Genomic DNA, 19,042 nt, shown 5'->3' with positions numbered 1-19,042 from the left:
GTAAGAGAGTGAATATACATATACATGAAATTAAGGGCCACACCAGGCCACGGGCACCAGACACCCGCTGACACGGCCGTTAACCGACCCAACAGTCACCAAATTCAAGCACCGCCTACCTTCTTGCATTTAGCGTCCGGCAGTTAGGATGTTCATTAGTAATGGTTGCTAATAAGCCAAACTAGCTAGCCATAATCGCGAGAATATGCACATGTACACGTTTTTCATTTTTATTTTCAAGCGCATTCACATATTTATCCATTTCCGCTCTTGCTTTGGAGAAAAGTTTCAGAGAAGAGGGGAATGCATACATTGAATCGAGTGCAACACACTGAGGAAATAGAGCGATTATTTACTCGTGTAAATAATGAGTGAAGCGTAATGTCTCTCCTGATTATGTTTGTAGATTCACTATTCATATATATTGGATAAACACACACGCGTCATGACATTAAAATGTTATGTTTAAACTGATCACGTCAAATGACGCGACGTTAAATGACGCCACGTAAACGTTAGTTACAACGTCAACGTAGAAATCAAGCTAAAGCAGTATACACCATATTGTCAACTGGTAAATATTTTTGTTTATTTTCTTTTTAGTGTCAATAAACAACTGTTTTGTTGAGTAATACAAATAAAATGTAGTCCATTTATAAAACCAAGTTTGAAAAAAACAACATAGTGAGGCTAAATATATCTGGAAAGAGTTTTCTGTATTAGAATATTTTGTCATAAAACAAATTATTAAAGTTAATTATTGTTCATTATTTAGCGTAAACCCTTATTGAAAAACGTTGAATTATCCGAAAGTTTGTTAATATATTCAAGCTAAGAATGATTAGAACACATATTTATGGAACATTTTTTTCAGCATTAAAACTGATATACTCTTTACAAATGCGCGGCTATTGACAAAAAAGTTCATGGGTCAATCATTAATAATGATTCACCGCCTATTTTTGAAATCCGTTATTAAAAAGCAGTTTATTTCTGTTTATATAGATGTTCAATTCCGATATAAGACAAGGTTTGCGTTAAATATAAGGTCAATTTAAATACTTCAATTCATAATAAATCTGTATATTTCAGGTACACCATGGATGCACACACATTACAGAACATACTTCGCAGCAAGTATAACATCGATGAAGAGCTTCACACCGATGGCATATTTGTGGCCCTCCAAGGCGGCACCATGAAAGCGAATGGTCTGTTTTGTATCGGGATTGGTGAGAAGTTCGTAGTCGTCGCCGGCATCCACACCCGCGGACCAGATTTCGACTACAATCCGATGTCTCTCTCTCCAGTAGGTCTGCTCGGTGTCACGTACACAAATGCCAGCACGATTGTAACAATCTCCAGTCCGCTCAAAGGCAATAGGCAAGAATTCCTTTCAGTTATGCAGCAGTAGCAATGCCGCCGCTATATGGAATGATTTCACCACCGCCATTGATTACCAGTTGTCTAAATTAAGCGACGGCAGTTGGTGCAGCGCGTCACTTGGTGCTTCATCATCAACATCAGACGCCTCTGTGAATGTAGATCATGAGTATACGTATCAGAAGGGCTTCATATGCCGGACCGTTCTCAATTACAGATGTCTGTCTCCACAAAGGTTTCCCACGGCAGTTCGAAGTTTCAGCTCTATTTCTTTGCCCGATATGGTATGTGGATCAACCGATGCCAAGCACGCGGCGTGCCGTCAGCATGTTAAGAGAGGTCACAGTTTGGACTGTTTCGACGTATCATTTGACAGCTTCATCAATGATAATGATACCAACCGAAATGCAGCAACAAAACAGGTAGACTTCACTGCGACCGATACAGTTATTGGATAAATTTGCCGGCAACTAACCGACGAGCGACGGACGGATATGTCAAGCAAGCAGCCACATTTACTTGAGATGTTCGTGCTATGTTAACCTGCTGTATAAGCAAGCATTGTTTTTTTTAAGTATAAATCAATGATATTTTACACGAGAAATCACATGTTCACAGTTGTTTATGGCAATAAATTCATTACATAACAAAGTCGACTTCGTTTGTTATATTATGAAATTGTGTGAGTTCTTATGATTATATATTGAGAATAACCGGTCTCGGGTAAATAGTAACACTATCATTAAACCTTACGGACTTAGACTACGTGGCATTGTTATATCAAATATATGACGAGAAACCTAATTTACGACTGCATTTTAGTGTAGAGCTTTAGGAGCATCGCTGTCATCTATAACGCGGATGCGCAGGCATGACTCGAGCTATATGGCATAAGACCAATTTACACATGATGTGGTCTTTAACAATCTCATGGCGTCTTGTAAAAATAACATATAACCACGATACTTTTCGATAGAAAATTGAAGAAAGACTTTGTTATTATAGCAAATTGTATGTAGCCTATTCTGGCTTTCATGAACGATTTCCAGACGGACTTGCCGCGTACGTCACATATGTGTGAAAAGATAATTAAACGAGTTCTTTCTTCTTTTCACGACTCTATACTTTTTCGATAGTGTGTTCTCACAATGCCATTCAGCTGCGTTTACCAACAGTTAGTTCCATTAAATGATGAAAACAATACTGTGTTATCAACCACATGTGATTAGCGTGTGGCTATGATATTAATTAGTGAAAACATCATTTTGAATGATAAATAATCATATAATAACGAAAAATCAACCTTTCTGAAAAAAAATCGCTATCAAATATATATATATAACAAGGTATTCAACTCGAAATCACCCGAAAGCAGGGTACAACGCTTTGAACAGCCATTACTTCATAAATTTTGCATCGATTTTCACGATCTCGGTCTTATTCAACGCATAAATGAATTTCCTTTCTGGAAATGTACATGTCTTTCAATATTTTTACAAATACTGGGTCAACTTATCACGAAACACAACTCGCGAAGTTTTCACTAATATCATAGCCACACGCTAATCACCTGTGTTATCAACATAATGGCTGTATCAGTAGTCCATTCGTTCCTCTCCTGACAGTTTACTGACCGAACACGTACTGGCCTTGAAGTTCCAGAAAATAATGCGTTATTTTAGTTGAGCGAATGATTCGTCTATGTTTCGTATGAACATGCAGAAAATAGTCCGGATGTCGCTATAGGTCACATAAACCCAAACCGCTATAGGTTACGCATGCGCAATTAATTTCCTTCTATATTACATATAAAATAGTTGATGTTCGATATCAATTTTTACCATGACCAAGCGTTTCAACACTATATCTTCATACATCATTGGAAAGATAAATGCATAATCTTTTGAAAAAATGCATGCCATCAAGTTCTATGTGTTGTAACTCAAAATATTTACCTTAGAATAGGCACACCAGTTTTGACACATGTGGAGGCGACCATTTTTACTCAAATTGTATGACCTACTTTCAAAGCCGGGAACCATCAACAGAAAAAGTAGAGCACAAAAATGGCGTTTTTTCTTATTGCTCACAAATATACCTTCAAATTAATACCAAAAAACAACCATTTTCATTCTATTTTACAAATCCTAGGCAGCATTCACTGAACAATGTGTGCTATATATCAAATTGACTGGTTTGGGGTTATGTGACCTTTAAGAGAACCCAACCCCTTCAAATTTATATAAAAGGCACTTTCCCCACAGGTATAATCTGTTTTGAGAAAGATCACAAAGTTCCGGTACAATGGCACACAGATTTATTCATAAAAGTCGCCGTTGAAAGCGTCATGCGTAACAGCGTTTCGCGTCAAGAAATATGGTAGAAAAGCCAAACTTGGTTTCATCATACATGCAGCACTTAGACTTCATACAAGTCATCACTTTCGAATCTAATAGGCAAAGTTGATGTAACAGATGACTGAATAAGTGACAAAAATCATCAATGGCAATATTTGTGCATCAAAGCAGGTTTTGAACAGGTTTCGAACAAACTTTTTTTTGTGGCACATTTTAGGTAAAATCCATGTAGAAGCAGCATTTCTGATGTCATTTCACCCAACAAAAGGGCTTGCTTGCATGGAAAAACAGCACACTTGAATTCCTGACTCAAAAAAAGTGATCGTCAGACATGAGCTTTAAGTCTTTTGCCACACCTGGACCTATGATTCCTAGGCTCGAGTTCCGTCTCGGACAGGCTCCGGAAAGTGTCAGTCTGGCCCGGGTGCTCGATTCCGTGTAATCTGAGGAAACAAAAAGTTTTTTTGTGCACATTTACCAATAACGGTGCCAACTAACGTAAGTGGGATACAATTAGAGTAAGCTTTCAATAGTCTTTGTTGCTTTATTTGCTGCAAAACGATAAGTCACCACGCCGGAATCACATTGTCGGGCACACTGGTAAAGTTATCGCCTTAAAATGTTGTTTCAGAGCTGCAGTAAATGTAAAACACCCAATTTTCCTAATTTTGGGGACAAACGTGTGCCAAGATATCAAAAAAAATCATTTTACAATAGATTTAATTGAAAATAACGGTGTACTAACCTACAAAGACACCTATCCTCTCGACACGACTGGGCGAGTGTCGAGGGCTGTCTCCGAATCAGTCATGCTGTACAGTTTTTGATGGCTTGTCACTTCAGCCGGACCTGTAAACCAATTGGACGACAGTTCAGACAGAGCTATAGACCGTTTTCAACACCGCCTACAAATGCACGCTTAGGTTTACGCATAATAATAGTGATAATGAGGTCACTTAAATACAGATTCCCTGGTGTTTTTCATGCGGGGTCTATAACAACAACATTCCTCCAGCAAAGAAAGCATAATATTATTATCATTTTTGTGTTTTCAGCTAAACACTTGATTTTGCTTGAACTCAGCGAGATATCCAAACAGGAAAAATAAGGCAAAGAAGTGTTATTAAAACTTATTCTGAGTAGAATTGCCTGACGGGGTTGAAAGCGAAGGCAAATAACAGTGTCGGTCAAAAATTGGCAGGCATTTTTAACAGTAAAAGGTTCAAAAAGTAAACAATAATAATAGATACAGATAAATAAAGACATGCATTAGGTTCATTTTTGAGATTGATGCAAATTAATGTCAAAATGTCACTGAAAAACAATACCGAGTGTTCAAGTAGTCTTAGAATATGTCTCCGGAACAGGTTTCGGTGTGATTTTCCAGCATTTACCCCCCTAATTACCCCAAGTGCTACAGCCCAATTGCAAACAGCCCTAATTTGGATCAAAATGACATCTGTCAGTTATGTTTTGCAATACAGAGAGTTTTTGATGGTCAATTGTCAAAATTCTGGCAGACGACTAACTTGGTCGGAAGTTCTTAAAGGTAACGCATGCGCAATTAATTTCCTTCTATATTAAATATAAAATAGTTGATGTTCGATATCAATTTTTACCATGACCAAGCGTTTCAACACTATATCATCATACATCATTGGAAAGATAAATGCATAATCTTTTGAAAAAAATGCATGCCATCAAGTTCTATGTGTTGTAACTCAAAATATTTACCTTAGAATAGGCACACCAGTTTTGACACATGTGGAGGCGACCATTTTTACTCAAATTGTATGACCTACTTTCAAAGCCTGGAACCATCAACAGAAAAAGTAGAGCACAAAAATGGCTTTTTTTCTTATTGCTCACAAATATACCTTAAAATTAATACCAAAAACAACCATTTGCATTCTATTTTACAAATCCTAGGCAGCATTCACTGAACAATGTGTGCTATATATCAAATTGACTGCATGTAACCCTGTAAACAGGAGTTCCGGTTTGGGGTTATGTGACCTATAGCAATCTCCACGCAGGGTTGTCGTTCCTTGCTATCACATACAACTGCGAAAGGCTCAGCAAGCCATTTTGTCTACCAAATAGTTAAAACCGAACAAACGCATTCAATGTATATTTGAGTGGATATTTAAGATCGCATGCATTAAATTAAGAAATATGACTTTTAAATGTACGATAATTCGTGCAAAAACTTGCGAGTTTTAATGCAACTCTTTGGAACTTTTTTATCGCCCATTTACACAGATGGAATCATTCCATGCGCTTCACAAATGTAATCAATTGAACATACTTTTTTATTGAGTGACGTTAAGAATTGCTTCGACGTGTGTATGTATGTTGGTTTTTTTTTAACATAAAAAAAACATATCAATTTTATATAATAATGAATTAAGACTGATATAAGATATCATGGTATGAGGTGGGTTTCTTTAATGCAGTCAATGCAATGTAACCGTCGTGCAAGAGATTGTTTAGTATACTGTAACCTCAATGATGAACGCTTGGAATGATCATGACATGAATGAGACGCTTTCATAACAATAGTCCGTTCTGAGCCCAACACAGTGGTGAATGTAATGTGACAGTCGTGCAAGAGATTGCCTCTATAGGTCACATTAACCCAAACCGGAACTCCTGTTTGCAGGGTTACATGCAGTCAACTTGATACTTAGCACACATTGTTGAGTGCATGCTGCCTAGGATTTGTAAAATACATTGCAAATGGTTGATTTTGTTATCAACTTGAAGGTATATTTGTAAGCAATAAGAAAAAAAGCCATTTTTGTGCTCTACTTTTTGTGTTGATGGTTCCAGGCTTTGAAAGTAGGTAATACTATTTGAGCCCAAAATGGCATTCTGCACAGCTGTCAAAACCGGTGTGCCTATTCTTAGGATAATATTTTGAGTTAGCGCGTATAGAATTTAATGACATGCATTATTTTCAAAAGATTTTGCATTTATCTTTCCTATGATGTATGATGATATAATGGGTATGCGCTTGGTAATGGTAAAAATTGATCTCGAACTTCAACTATTTTATATGTAATATAGAAGGAAATTAATTGCGCATGCGTAACCTTTAAAGCGGGTATATACGATTTTTATTTGTGTTTGATTGTAATATTTTGATAAAATATGTTACCATAACACAAAATAGGCAAGAAAAATTATACATTAAAGCCGAATTTCATAAAATGCAGCAAAGACAATTTAGCGCCCCGAGCCGATAGTGACGTACATATTTTCCTACAATAACCGAAGCATTCGTCTTTGTATTATAAATCGTTAAACTACGAGGGGTGTTCCAGAAGTTCGTGGATTTTCGCTATAACTTATTAGTTTGCTGGTAAAAGTCAATGAAATTTACATATTATACAAACCAATTATCACGGACTTTATATATAAGCTAAAAATGCATGAATTCCATAAAGCGCGTTTGAAACGCGTTGCCATAGAGACCTCAGTAACGACATGCGGCGCACGCGTGTATTTTATAATAAGTATGAGCGTTACGCGAAATTAAATTTGGTTTAAATGTCGTTGATAAACAGAATTTACGGCAAATTTCACGGTACAGCGCCTAAGTCCTCCTTACAGTCCGGATTTGGCCCCTATGGACTTCCGCGTCTTCCCGGAAGTTAAATCACAGTTGCGCGGTATTCGCTTTGCAAGTAAACAGGAACTTACAGTTGCAGCAAAGCGAATCGTGTTGTCTTTTGACGCTGACTGGTATAGAGACACTTTTGACAAATGGATTTCCCGACACATAAAGTGCATTCGTTGGAGGTGATTATGTGGAAAAGATTTGACAGTTGTTAACTTCATAACGTCATCGACGTTGAACAGAAACGTTACACGTGCGTCGGTGTGCGCATTGTGCACATGTTTAAATCTCTGATATATATTTATTGTTTTATGTATTTCCATGATATTTGGAGAGTAGATTTGGAAAGGACGAAATATTCTTAACGTGCTATTTGTTTGTCCATTTATGTTACCAAATGAAAGTTATAGCGAAAATCCACGAACTTCTGGAACACCCCTCGTAAGTTTAGATGCACATCGTACATGTATGGTATACATGCTGGCGAATTCGGCTGTACAGCCGTTTTCAATTCAGAATTAAATATCTGGCTTATTTCGCATTTTTCGACACATGTTCTTCTTTACTTTTATTTTAATTTATATTGAAATATATAGTGTATTGGAGAGATGCTTCTCTTATGTTTACCTGTTTCGCTGGCGCGGGAAAATTGTCGATACAGTTTACGTTGATTTTTTTTTAATTTAACGTGTCAATTGACGTTCTGTGGTGCGTTATAAATCTAAGAAAAACAGGTATAAAGTGATTGGTTAGGATAAATGTTTACAGTGTTTTAAAGTTGTATCCAAATTAAGAGCATCTTAATTAATTAACAATCATTATTTTCCCGATATTAAAACTGTCATATCATCCTTTCCGAGCTCTTTTTCAGGTAGACGACGAAGATAGGCTAACAACAACTAAGTTAGAAAACTGTCGTTATAGCAGTTGCTTCCCTTTGATAACAAAGATACAAAGTCAAGCTGCTGCAACGATCGGGAACGTTCTATGCTGTATCGGACATATAAAGAAACGTTGAGTTATCTGAGTAAATGTGTTTTTACTGTTTTTTTTTACATTATGCTAACTTCTTCGAAGTCTTTTGTTTGACTTCTCGCGTTCACTATGTTCGGTGTGTGTCGGTAATGTGTGCAACAAAGATGAAAAAAACAACAAAATATGTATAACAAATATAAATGAAGCATTAGTTTTTCAATCATTCTTATTTTTATTTTTTTAAATACAAAACTATTTCAGGCTGCTGGTGACAAAATTATTATTATGTCGCGGTTTTGTTTAGGAGAAGGACATTTGATTTTAGTACGAGAAGATATAGCAAGTTCAGTTATTAACTCGCAACTTGACACGTTGCATTTGTTTTTACAGTTGAGATATTAGGACTTTTCTCGCTTCCTGACCTCTGTTATTGGTCGTTTATTGATGTAACAACAACATGAAAATAACATGCCAATTAGAAGTATAAACGGGTGCACAAAGGTGCGATTGCAAACGTGAGATTATGGGTGTGAAACATCTAGATAGCGTCTTGGTTTCAAATGGGTTAATAGATTAACGATTACGTGACTGTCAAAACTTTATTGAAGCGATGGACATAAATAATAATTATAATAACAGAAACACGTATTATTTACGGTGGTTAACCGGACATCACTAATAATATTTCGATCTACTAATATATTATCAACACGGGAAATTCAATAATAAGCATCGGGTGTCTTCATAGAGCATCCGTCTTGTTGGCTGCAGACCTGCATTACAATCTTATAACAGAAATGATAACATAGATGATGAACGTTTGCAAAATATAAGCAGTATCAATTAAATATTAAGCAACATAAATTGATAACATATTTAAGTGCATATGGACATTGATTGTGGCAGGGGTATCCCCACTGAACTTATGTAAAACACCTGACGTGATGTGTGCGCATAGTTTTCTGTTCGTTCTATTACAGTGACAAATCGACAACTGAATGTAAATTTAGAGTTCACGCAACATGTACATGTTCAAGCAATTTTCTGAACACGGGAAAGTGAAAGTGTTTTTTTAACTATTTGTTTGTATTCAAAAGGTCAAAATCATTTTTATTTTGTGTCGTCTGTGTATGTTTCTTTGGTTTTCATTTCTATTTTAGCTCATCTTTTGCAAATAAATATCGTTATTTTCATTGTTTTCAATCAAGTCTCGTTTCCGAGATCATCTCTGGGATTTAAGTGTGTAAGCTACTTCGTTGTGATTAGTGACTAACAATATCATTGTTACGACAGATGATTATCTAAATTTTGGATGTTATAATACACAAGCTGTTGGATGTTTGGTTGCTTGATTGGGCAAAAAAACAAAGACGCCTATTGAAGCGCATCTGTGTATTTAAACTGGAAGCTCCGTAACGACTGTCAGCTAGATTGAGCCGGTTAATAGGCCCACTGACGATACCTTAATTACGTAACCTAGCAATAAATCGATGATTGAGACGACAGGCGTTCGCAAACTTTGAATAATCGCCAGAATGGGTAATTGCAGTTACTGATAAAACACACAGGTCGGAAAATTTCAAGCGCCCCGGTGACTCTGATTTCGAAATTCAAGCGCCCCAGCAAGGCCTTAAATGGCCTGGGAAAGACCCTGAATTTAAACTATCATCGGTCACACTGTTCATTTCGGAACAGTTAAAAATGTGTTGTTTGGTAAAAAATTAATTCATTACTACTGAGAATGAGGGTATTCTTTTCTCATAATGATAGCAATAGAGATCTACATTAGATGCAAATTAAAAGGAAACAGACCACAGATGATAACTTTAGAACAAAACAAGTATTCCTCAAAAAAAAAATAAGTTTTTTTTCCCATTACAATAAAAAACACCTCATTTCCTAACAAAGTATAAATAAAGGCAGAAAAGGAGAACAATGCCTTGACATAAGTGACATAGGTGATTAATAACCATTAGAGAAAAAAGTTTCTAAATGAAGCTTTGATCAAATAATAATGATGTAATTTTCTTTCCTTCCATACAGTGTGTGCAGTCCTCAGCAACCGGGAAAATAGTGCAGTCCTCGGCAACCGGGAAAAGAGAGTCTGGGAGATTCACCAGGAGGGAGTGAAAGGTATTGCCATCCTAAAATGATGGAAACATGTGTAAATTCAATTTATTTCCTAGAATTATGCCTTAAACCATTAACTAAAAATATAAAGATTTTAAAAGTTCTTGCAAAACTCTAGACAAAATTGTTGAAAAAGAAGATTGTTGAAAAAATGAGCAATTTCGCAATTTCTCCTTATCTTACGATGATTTCTACCTTAACAAATCAAATTAATTGTAACTGTTGTCTAAATTCTCTATCAATTTGGGACAGTTCATAATTTGTTGCTGGGTAATGAGTTTAAATACACATGAATCATAAAATTTTATTTATACATGTCATAGAAGTGTACATATTATCAATAAAAACAACATTTTATGCAATATTTAGTTTAAACAAATGTTCACTTATTTTCCCTTTATATTACTTAGAATCTAAAAAATGAACTTTCTTCAAAACCACTCTTTTTATCTCATCATTATTTGGTATAATTATAATTTTGATTTACTTTGATGAGATTCCTTGTTTTTTAACCTTTCCCTGTTTAATGAGGTTTGCAGCAGATCCCTTTGGGAGCATTGAGACAAAAGAAACAAACTCTTTGTAATTACTTGTAATGCTATTAAATCAAAGTTAAAAACTTACATGTAATAGAGAAAGGGTTAACTCATTTTCTTACAGTGGAAATCATTACTCTCTTCTTTTTTTCAGCACAATAGCTGTCATATGCTGTGCATGTAAATGTCACAGGAAACTTGAAGCATTGAAGGAAGAAAAACTAAAACTTCAAATAAAATACTACAAAAGGAAGCTTGTTGAAGAGTAAATGGAAGATATTTGTTGGATTCGGTGGAGTATCGATTTTATTTCACGAGTGATCATATAAAATATCTTTTCACGAGTGGCACAGCCACGAGTGAAAATATGTATTTTTTATGATCACGAGTGAAATAAAATCAATATTTCATCCAATCCAACAAATTTTCTTTTTATTTTATGCTTTTTTGATATCTGGTTTTTTTTACATTGCAAGAGTTTAACTGGATAATTTCGCTGGATTTATACCGTAATTTGGTAGAAAAAATAACGTCAATTCACAGTACAACAGTGAAAAATATCGTTATTTTTCACTTTATTTTTCACTGTTTAAAACAATGAAATATCAATTTTATTTTACTAATATATTTCTCTATAAACAACCGGAAAGCATAAAATAAATAGAGAATATGTGTTTGCCATGAGATTTATAGAGAATATTATGCTACTGACTTGTGATAGCTACTGACTTGTCATATGAATGTTATCTGTCATTAAAATATGCTTTCAGCTCGCAAGAAGCATACAGACAATCTTGTATTAAACGACCATCTTCAAGACCTCCAAAAGGTGATCTATAAGACAGATGGCAGCTTAATACAGGATGCTAGTCATGTAGAAAGCTCCAATAGGAGCTTACCGCATGTTAAGCATCCTGTGTTAATATGTCAACTAGTTTTACAGGCATTCATGCCATGGTTTAGAGAGGTTGTATAAAGTTTAAAACAATATTGACTGTATTTTGCTGAAGGTGTGCTTTTGTGATACTGAAGTTGCCATAGTATGTCAGTCTACATGTCCTGGTGTATATCTGTCTGTCAAGTTTTGTTTACTCTAATTGACACTTTTTTGCTTATATCAAAATAAGGCCAGTACCAAAATGAGATTTTATGACTTTTGCAAACTAATCTAAAAATCATTGTGGAATAAAGAGAAGTTGTTCAAAATGAACAATTTAGCTTTATCCTCCAGTAAGTTTTTATATAGTTCCATGATGTTCAGAATTTAGAAATTAATTTTCAAAGGGATATGGGAAATTTAATGCAATTTACCTTTTTTTCAAAAAAAAGTATTAACAAAGAAGTCCCTGTATCTAAGTCCCATTTGTGGGCCATTTTCCATGGGGTTTGGCTGGTTGGGTTCAGGCTGGTTATCATCATTTTCCTCCATTTCAACATCTGGTAGAGAAATATTTTGCCTTTTGCAAATATTTTGCAATACAGCACACGCTGTTATAACCATGATCATGAAATATTGGAATATGTTAACCTATTACCAAACAAGACAAAATTTAGACAAATCTCATTATAAGCCTAATTATTAGTAATCGATAAAGGTAAAAGATTTTGGTTTCAATCGAGAAAAATGCAGCCTTATAAGCTGACACTTTTAATCTACATCAATGATATGATGTATGGTTATAATTACATATTGTGAATTTCATAGGGCCTGATTGTAGTTTTATTATTAGTCAATATGTCAGAAAGTTGCATTGTACAAGGAGTTATTTAAATGTTCAAAGATTTTGTTTACAAAAATAATTGTTTTTGATAATGGTACAAATAAGTAATACCGTAGGTGAATTATAAGGAAACTACCTGCAAGCTTTTCTGGTTTCATACGGATTTCTCCATGCAAAATACCAAATCTCCTTTTCAGTTGCCCTATGCCCCTTTCTACTTTTGCTCTAGTAATTTTGTGTGCTCTAAAATTAAGAAGTTCTGTATTTTAAAGTTGAACATTAAGCATTTTCACTGTATTTGAATGTACTTTCTTTAAGCAAGTTATTCTTTTGCTACAATGTGACGAATTTGTTAGAGATGCAATGACTGAGCTTGACATTCTTCCTTGTAACACAATTAATTAGTTTGTTATTGAATAGAATAACTTAATTATTATACGCCCGTTTTTCAAAACGGGACGTATTATAAAATCACCCTTTGCGGCGGCGACCAAAGCAGTATCCGCTCTCTTCACCGAACTTGGTCAGAAGTTTCACTAGACGATATCTAGGTCAAGTTGGAATATGGGTCACGCTGGGTCAAAAACTAGGTCACATGGTCAGTTAGTGCATTTCAAGGATTTAGCATGGTGTCCACTATCTAATTGAAGTAGTATAAATCCCATCTCCAACAAATTTGGTCAGAAGTTGAATCTATATGATATCTAGGTCAAGTTCCAATATGGTTTATGCCGGGTCAAAAACTAGTTCACGAGGTCACTTAGTGCATTTCAAGCATGTAGCATGGTGTCCACTATCTAGTTGAAGTAGTTTTCATCAGATCTTCACCAAATTTTGTCAGAAGTGGTGTCTAGCTGATATGTAGGTCAAGTTCAAATATGGGTCATGGTAAAGCTATCCAGTTGTCCAAAACCTTGTAATGGGCGTATCTTGTGACAGTTTGGCACTCTTGTTATTTACTGTTATGAAATTTCAGAGTTATAGGCTCAAGATTTATTTTCATTATGTTATTAAAAGTTTTACACTTAAAATGTGTGTGTCATTCTCTTTATGGGCAACATTAATGTGATATCCTATACATGGCAATATAAATATATAATTACCTGAAGTACCGGGTTTGTTGTCCTGCTTGAGGGTTTGCGTATGGGGTAAGCAGCCATCTTCGAGAGGGATAACCACTATCTCCAAGTAGGTGATACCCGACAGGGATGATTCCCTCTTCAAACAGCTGTCTAACCCCACTATTTTGTAAAATCCGGCTATCATGTGAGGATCCTGGCTACCTCGCAACAACATCTATGATTGCGTCAAAAGCATCAAATACAAGCTGGGCATTTATACTGTGAAAACCTTTTCTATTCACATAAATTTCCTCTTCCAAAGAGGGAGCCAGGATTCTCACATGAGTGCAGTCAATCACACCCATAACTTTTGGGAAATTTGCAACACCAGCAAATTGAGCCACTTGTGCATCCAGGTCATGCACAGATGTCGGGATACGTATATGCTCCCGGACCATGTCTGATGATATGAGTTCTTGAAGAACCTCACTCATTACTTTTGAAACCGTTGACTGACTTACCTGATGAAGGTCTCCATCATTTATTTGGAATTCTCCAGAGGCAAGATAACGTAACATTATCAAAAGAAAAATTCAAGAGCAGACAGGCTATTATGTCTGGCCGTAGGGGGACTTAAAGTTGCCCCAATCATCCCCTCTATATAATTAATGCCTGCTTTATTCAGTCTGTATCTTTTTATTATTTCGTGGTCTGTTAATTCAGTTAGCATGTCCAGGCGTGGAGGATGTAATGGCATTCCTGTATTTGAAATAAATAATAAAACTGAGTAACGATTTCAAAAGCTATCACCATTTGGTGTATGCATAACAAAACTAGTTAACCCTTTCAATGTTTTAGGAAGTTTGCAGCAGGGTAAGCTTTAGTTGCATCTTTATTGTTAAACACAAACTAAGCATATTATTTCTAAATAGCTGTTAAATTTAATGAAAACCTTGAGATGTAAGAAGTTAACTTATTCATCATGAGTAAATTCTCATTTTAACTCAACGTTTTCAAATATCGTCTGTTTAAGAGGTGTTGGGAGGCGTTAGTAATGGGGAAAATGGTAAGAGTTGTTAAGATTTAACATTATCTGTTCACTTTGAATATTGGTAAATTTAAACATAATTGCTTTGAATACTTACATTCTTTGACTTTGTTCGAGATTTATAATCTTAGTTTAATTACCATGAGAGACGCCTTAACATAGAAAACATTTACGTATCTTTCTTCCTTTGATGTCAAACCACACAGTGAAGTAGACAGTGTCATCGTAAGTTCACAGTTTTGACAGGACGATCAAAACGATGAAAACATGTTTAAATAGCAAAGTATACATTTAACCCCTGCTGTCAACAAATTTTTCGTCTGTCTCATATATTTCAATATAAATTAAAGTGTGGAAATACTCGGTGTAATCCGTAGTGTCCGAACTTAGATCCTGTCCGATATTGCTGCATTGAAGATCCAAATTAATTTCTCTAATTTAAGTCCACAAAGCGTAAATGGAATATTCATACAGATATCATATTTTGTAATGCATTATCAGCATAAACCAAATATAGACATTCGCGCAGTTTTTAGACACAAGAAAAAGAAATTAAAATCCACAGCGTTCGATGACGCCCATTAAAGAGTTGTCTAATCTTTCAGTCGTGAAGTTTATTATGCGGATAGAGTTATGTAGTAAAAAGATCGGCTTGAAACAATAAAAATAAACTCACCTGACAGCTAGTTGGAAAATTGTTTCTTCTTTAAAATCACGAAAAATTACATGATTTTTACAGAGGAATTATTGCTTTTCGTTTAAGCTTAAGCGTTTCAAGATGGCTCCTAAAAAATTTAAAAAAATTCTTAAAGTTAAGGGACATAAAATAAATCTTTAAGATAAGATAAAATTATATGGATTTAAGAAATGTCTTAAGTTTAAGATGCTACTGGGATACGACTTAAGTTAAATTTTATTTTTAAGGAAAAAATAGTGGAGATAAGAAAAAAATACCACAACTTAAGTTATTTTTTAACTTAAGAAGCTACTGGAATACGGCCCCAGATCTCAAATAATAAATCAACAGCTTCTGATTAATCCTCATTATTGTAAAATTTTGTTTAAAAATACTGACATCTTGTAAGTTTGTTATTTCTCCATGCTAATGAATATACTTGGACAATGCCGCATTCAGAGATATTCAGCCCCATTACAGCGCCAGTTCTTGGTGAACTCAGGTGAGCGCCACACGACAATCATAGCTCTCTTCTCTGTTTGAGTTGCCACGAGAATCAACTATTTTTTTATGAGTTCAATCGTCCATCACCAATTAATTATATGGATATTTTATGCTACACTGTTGTTAATGCAATAATATGCAATATTGTTGTCAATGCAATAATATGCAATATTGTTGTGAATGCAATAATATGCAATGTTAAATGCTCAATTTCAAATTGTACATATGTGTCATTTGTGACAGATTGTGGTTATATAAAAATTATATAAACATGTATTATGCAAAAAAAATAATTACGCTCGTTATTAACTACATTATATACTTTGTTGTTTATGTTAAACAAAAACTGTTACAAAGTTTATGTAAAGAATAAACGGATGAATTTTAATTTGATATTGTTGGGTTCTTTTGTACAGTCGATTGGTGTATAGCGAATTTTAGTGAGTAGCGGATAGGTTAAACTTTTTTTGCAAAATACATTTATTTATGTTTAAATTTATAGTTTTTTACGATTTGAATTAAAAAAGGCTATCGTTTTCAGTCGATTCATGTTTTTGTTGACGTTTGTCAATAGTTACAAATAAAAAAAAATTCGACAACAAAACAAGGTCACGTTATGTACGCACCGTTTTTGCTACGAAAATAAAAGTGCAGATGCATGGTACCGTGTAATTTGCAGATTTTGTGAGGTAAATACAATGTCCATTGCTGTAATATTTTAGTATAATGTGTCCTTTACTAAAGTTAGAATGTTCAGAAAACAAATGTATGCGTATCATATAAAATAAGTATGAAAGCTGCAACACTCGATTTAGTGAATAGCGGACATGTGGTGACCCATATTTAGGAATGTGGGGGTTGACTCAACATACATATAATCTCGATCGATGTCCAATATGTAATAACAACTGAAACTTTCCAAGAAATTTACAGTTGGAAAATAGTAAATTCAATCAGAAGAATTTTATTAAAATCTTTTCATGCCCCAGGTAGGATGCCATTTAGCAGTTGAACTGTCCGTCAGTCCGTCTGTCCGAAAACTTGAACATTGGCCATAACTTTTGCAATATTGAAGATAGAAACCAATCTCTTGCACGACGGTCACATTACATTCACCTCTGTGTTGGGCTCAGAACGGACTATTGTTATGAAAGCGTCTCATTCATGTCATGATAATTCCAAGCGTTCATCAGTGAGGTTACTGTATACTAAACAATCTCTTGCACGACGGTTACATTGCATTAACTGCATTAAAGAAAACCATCTCATACCATGATATCTTATATCAGTCTTAATTAATTATTATAAAATTGATATGTTTTTTTTATGTTAAGAAACCGACATACATAAATACGTCGAAGCAATGCCTAACGTCACTCAATAAAAAATATGTACAATTGTTTACATTTGTGAAGTGCGTGGAATGATTACATCTGTGTAAATGGGCAATAAAATAGTTCCAAAGAGTTGCATTAAAACTCACAAGTTTTTGCACGATTTATCGTACATTTAAAAGTCATATTTCTTAATTAAATGCATGCGATCTTAAACATCCACTCAAATATACATTGTATGCGTTTGTTCGGTTTTAGCTATTTGGTAGACAAAATGGCGTGCTGAGCCTTATGCAGAGTTGTATGTGAGAGCAAGGAACGACAACTCTGCGTGGAGATTGGATAGAAACTTGATATTTGGCATGCATGTGTATCTCATGGATCTGCACATTTTGAGTGGTGGAAGTTCAAGGTCAAGGTCATCCTTCAAGGTAAAAAAAAATAAAAATAAAGCGGCGTTCTCATGAAGCTGCACATTTTGAGTGGTGGAAGTTCAAGGTCAAGGTCATCCTTCAAGGTCAAAGGTAAAAAAAAATAATATATTTTTTTATTATTTCAAAACGGCGCAATAGAGGGCATTGTGTTTCTGACGAACGCATCTCTTGTTTATTTCTTTCAGTAGCAGTCAAACTGAATTTCTTCATTTGATCAAATAGATACGAGTTTTTTGAAGATTCAAAGGATGAAATATTAAAACAATAATTGTTTATAGTTTTATAAGTACATAAAAATAATATGTCTATTTAACATGTTCTACATGATGACGTCAAAACCATGTTGTTGTTTTTTTCTGTTTTGTTCTGACCATTGTATCATTAAGCAACACAATACATGTACCTTTAAAGTAATTATACATGTTCATGTACACAAATTGTGTTTCTGTTTAATGTGTTCTACTTGATGATTTTAAAACCATGATTTTCACATTTTTTTCTTTTTTGTTCTGACCATTGTATCATTAAGCAACTCAATACCTTAAAAGTAAATGTATCTTATAATAATACATGCACATGTCCAATATGTCTATCTAGTGTGTTCTACATGATGATGTAAAAAAACATGTTTTTTTCAATTGTCTTTTTTGTTCTGACCATTGTATGATTAAGCAACACAATACCTTTAAAGTAGATGTATCTTATTTCATTTTTCTCACTGCGCAGAATGCTATGCCTTTAAATAAATAAATATTTCATTATTTGTTGTGACAGTTTTGTATTTTCTTAAGCCATGTTTTAGTCAGATATATTCTAATGAAAAGCAAGTAATATTGTACTAGTTTAAATTATTAACAGGAAACAATTGGTGGGAATAAACACTAAAATGAAACATGTATAGCATATTGCAACCAACACTACATATTAATTATTGAGTATACTATTCCATTGAATATTTGTCAAGGAATGAAAATAAAATACCATTTCACTTCATTTTTACATGCTCTTTTGTCGTTTGCAAATATATAAATGCTGGACAGGGTTATGCATTTATAATAAATATCTATTGTCTGTTATGTTAACCTGTGATTCTAGTCAATGATTCTCTGTGATTTCAGTTTGATTTACAGTTTTTGTTTTACCAATATTTTTTGTCAATTAGATCTCAATTAATTTCATGATTGATGTTTTTGTGCATTAACAATGTTAATCTGTTATGTTTGTCTGTAATCCTAGTCTATGGCAAGCGGTTCGCCGCATA

At 34.5% G+C, this 19,042-nt stretch overlaps 2 long non-coding RNA genes across 2 annotated transcripts; one reads left to right on the top strand and one right to left on the bottom strand.

The window, feature by feature from the left end:
* Positions 1-9,748: 9,748 nt before the first annotated feature.
* On the top strand, positions 9,749-14,051 carry LOC127849507 (uncharacterized). The gene is made up of 3 exons (XR_008034886.1): positions 9,749-9,876; positions 10,381-10,470; positions 11,158-14,051. It is a non-coding gene; the product is annotated as an uncharacterized LOC127849507 (long non-coding RNA).
* Positions 9,827-15,085, bottom strand: LOC127849508 (uncharacterized). Its single transcript, XR_008034887.1, has 3 exons — positions 12,861-15,085; positions 12,315-12,440; positions 9,827-10,481 (listed from the first exon to the last, which is right to left on the bottom strand). It is a non-coding gene; the product is annotated as an uncharacterized LOC127849508 (long non-coding RNA).
* Positions 15,086-19,042: the final 3,957 nt, after the last annotated feature.

This window comes from Dreissena polymorpha, chromosome 11, assembly GCF_020536995.1.
Source record: "Dreissena polymorpha isolate Duluth1 chromosome 11, UMN_Dpol_1.0, whole genome shotgun sequence".
Lineage (NCBI taxonomy): Eukaryota > Metazoa > Mollusca > Bivalvia > Myida > Dreissenidae > Dreissena > Dreissena polymorpha.
The sequence above is the reverse complement of the archived record's forward strand: the minus strand, read 5'-3'. Positions and strand labels throughout refer to the sequence as shown.